Source organism: Pristiophorus japonicus, chromosome 20 (assembly GCF_044704955.1).
Source record: "Pristiophorus japonicus isolate sPriJap1 chromosome 20, sPriJap1.hap1, whole genome shotgun sequence".
In the NCBI taxonomy this organism is placed as follows: domain Eukaryota; kingdom Metazoa; phylum Chordata; class Chondrichthyes; family Pristiophoridae; genus Pristiophorus; species Pristiophorus japonicus.
Genome location: NC_091996.1, coordinates 81,024,942 through 81,028,717, shown reverse-complemented (window position 1 = coordinate 81,028,717; position 3,776 = coordinate 81,024,942). Strand labels below are relative to the sequence as shown.

Below are 3,776 nucleotides of genomic sequence, written 5' to 3'. Positions count from 1 at the left end.
CCAACAGTCTATCGACTCTGGATCAGTTCCTATGGACTGGAGGGGAACTAATGTAACAACACTTTTTAAAAAAGGAGGGAGAGAGAAAATGTATAATTATAGACCAGTTAGCCTGACATCAGTAGTGGGGAAAACGCTGGAATCAATTATTAAAGATGAAATAGCAGCACACTTGGAAAGCAGTGACAAGATCTGTCCAAGTCAGCAAGGATTTATGAAAGGGAAATCATGCTTGACAAATCTTCGAGAATTTTTTTAGGATGCAACTAGCAGAGTGGACAAGGGAAAAACAGTGGATGTAATGTGTTTGAACATTCAAAAGGCTTTTGACAAGGTCCCACACAAGAGATTAGTTTGCAAAATTAAAGCATATGGTATTGGGGGTAATGTATTGATGTGGGTAGAGAACTGGTTGGCAGACAGGTAGCAGGGAGCAGGGATAAATGGGTCCTTTTCAGTATCGCAGGCAGTAACTAGTGGGATGCCACTGGACTCAGTGTTGGGACACCAGCTATTTACAATATACATCAACGATTTAGATGGAATCAACGGAATTGATTGTAATATCTCCAAGTTTGCAGGTGACTCTAAGCTGGGTGGCGGTGTGAGCTGTGAGGAGGATGCTAATAGGCTGTAGGGTGACTTGCACAGGTTCGGTAAGTGGGCAAATACATGGCAGATGCAGTATAGTGTAGATAAATGTGAGGTTATCCACTTTGGTGGCAAAAACGTGAAGGCAGAATATTATCTGAATGGTGACAGATTAGGAAAAGGGGAGGTGCAACGTGACCTGGGTGTCATGGTACATCAATCATTGAAAGTTGGCATGCAGGTACAGCAGGCGGTGAAGAAGACACATGGCATGTTGGTCTTCATAGCTGGGGAATTTGAGTATTGGAGCAGGGAGGTCTTACTGCAGATTTAAAGGGCCTTGGTGAGGCGTCACCTGGAATATTGTGTATCAGTTTTGGTCTCCTAATCTGAGGAAGGATGTTCTTGCTATTGAGGGAGTGCGGCGAAGGTTCACCAGACTTATTCACGGGATGGCAGGACTGACATATGAGGAGAGACTGGATCGACTGGGCCTGCATTCACTGGAGTTTAGAAGAATGAGAGGGGATGTCATAGAAACATATAAAATTCTGACGGTACTGGGCAGGTTAGAAGCAGGAAGAATGTTCCTGATGTTTAGGGAAGTCCAGAACCAGGGGTCAGAGTCTAAGGGATAAGGGGGAAGCCATTTAGGACCGAGATGTGGAGAAACTTCTTCACTCAGAGAGTTGTTAACCTGTGAAATTCTTTGCCACAGAGAGTTGTTGATGCCAGTTCGTTAGATATATTCAAGAGGGAGTTAGATGTGGCCCTTAAGGCTAAAGGGATCAAGAGGTATGGATAGAAAGCAGGAAAGGGGTACTGAGCTGAATGATCAGCCATGATCTTATTGAATGGTGGTGCAAGCTCGAAGGGCCGAATGGCCTTCTCCTGCACCTATTTTCTACGTTTCTATGTTTCTATGTCCTGCTACTGCTTTTTTAATAATGGACGCCAACATTTTCCCAACCACAGATGTTAGGCTAACTGGTCTATAGTTTCCTGCTTTTTGTCTTCCTCCTTTTTTAAATAGGGGCATTACATTTGCAGTTTTCCAATCTGCTGGGTCCTCCCCAGAATCCAGGCAGTGCATGTCCACAGATCCCTGAAAGTAGCAGGCCAGGTCGATAAGGTGGTTAAGAAGGAATATGGAATGCTTGCCTTTATTATCCGAGGAATAGAATACAAGAGATGTGGTCGGTGGGGCAGGTTTGGCCACTGCTGGAGTACTGCGTGCAGTTCTGGTCGCCATATTACAGGAAGGACATGATTGCACTGAAGAGGATACAGAGGAGATTTACGAGTCTGTTGCCGGGAGTGGAGAATTTAAGCCATGAGGACAGATTGGATAGGCTGGATTTGTTTTCCATGGAACAGAGCCTGAGGGGAGACTTCATTGAGGTGTATAAAATTATGAGGGGCCGAGATATAGTGGATAGAAAGGGCCTATTTCCCTTAGCAGAGGGGTCATCAACAAGGAGGCATAAATTTAAAGTAATTGGTAGAAAGTTTAGAGGGGAAATTTCTTCACGCAGAGGGTAGTGGGGGTCTGGAACTCACTGCCTGAAAGGGTGGCAGAGGCAGAAACCCTCACCACATTTTAAAAGTGCTTGGATGTGCACCTGAAGTGCCGTAACCTGCAGGGTTATGGACCTAGAGCTGGAAAGTGGGATTAGGCTGGATAGCCTCTTGTTGGCCGACGCGGACACGATGGGCCGAAATGGCCTCCTTCCGTGCTGTAAACTTCTATGATTCTATGATCTCCTTCACAAAGAGTTGAGGTGCGTGTGAGGTGACTTGGGCACATCTTTCCTCACGTGACAACATTTCAAAGGCAACTCAACGACTGTAAAGCACTTTGGGGCATCATGAGTTCCTGACAGACGCTGCAGAAATGCAAGTCCTTCTTTGCAAAAGTTCGATGCAAATTCAAAATTCGCGGCAAAATGAGGGCTCGTCCGGGATTTGAACCCGGGACCTCTCGCATATTTCAAATAACAACCCCGAAGCGAGAATCATACCTCTAGACCAACAAGCCAACTATGTAGTTTATTTGGAGATAAGGTGCAACCATTATTAAGCATTTTTAGTTTGTTGCTGTTCCTGATTGGAGGAGCACATGAGACGGAATCAGTGACTTTGTCTTTTTGACATGTCTTCTGAAGCGCCACACGGTCCCACTCCTGCAGTCAATGAGCTGTCGGGACGTTAATGTATCCATCATCATCATCATCATAGGCGGTCCCTCGAAATGAGGATGACTTGCTTCCACGCCAAAAAAGGATGAGTTCATGGTCGTATGGTGTTACTCCTCCCTGTGCGATCCCCAAGTTTGGCCAGGGAGCGTACAGCACCTTTGGTGCCTGACCTGACGGCCTCTGCGTTTCACTCAACAAGTGAGACACCATAAGTAAAGAATAATCGTGAGTTGACAGACAACCAAAAAGTGGGAAGCTATTCTGATCCCGGCAGGAACTTCTATATTTCTGAAAATGTCCCACCAAGGTGGAATTGTGATCTCTAGAATCTTTCTCCCTATCTCAATTGTTTTCTGTTCTCGAGAATCGAAATGTTTTCGTGAGATAACTACAGCTGCTAGCAGAGCAGTAAGTTGTTCGGGTAGTGGGGGAATTTCATCGCCAAATGAACAAATAATCCTGCAGGTTTGTGATGTTTTCTCTCACAGTGAGGTGAACAGTGGAGGGTTCAGGAATGGGGACAATCCGTTCCTGGGACACTTGAACTTCTGCCTCGGGTTTGAAGCAAAAACTGCTGTCACTGACCGGACACCAGAAGTGACCATGTTGGTAGTGGGGCGCACTGGTGGTGACACAATATGTCCCACCCCCGATGTATGCTCCCTGTGGAGGGACATGGTTTTGTGCCATTACCTCCATGGTACAGTTGATAGACTGTGCACCAGCAGCTTTAAACCCACACTGTGGTTTAGAATAGGTGTTCAAGTGCTGGGGACACAGTATTATGTGTGCACCCGGAGAGGTCAGTACCCGTCACAGCGTGTTCCCACTTTATGACATAGGGTGGGACTGCTGTGAAATGAACATGTGCACCTCCTTGAATGACTCCAATGTTCTCCACCCTGTATACAGTGTGGGAAGGGCTGTCCCACCCATGACCGACATCCTTAGTACTATCCCCATGATGGTGTGATTAGAACATCGCGA

At 46.2% G+C, this 3,776-nt stretch overlaps 1 non-coding gene across 1 annotated transcript; it reads right to left on the bottom strand.

Annotated features, from left to right (window-relative positions):
• Positions 1-2,541: 2,541 nt before the first annotated feature.
• trnap-cgg (transfer RNA proline (anticodon CGG)) lies at positions 2,542-2,629 on the bottom strand. The gene is given in 2 exon segments: positions 2,542-2,577; positions 2,594-2,629. It is a non-coding gene; the product is annotated as a tRNA-Pro (tRNA).
• Positions 2,630-3,776: the final 1,147 nt, after the last annotated feature.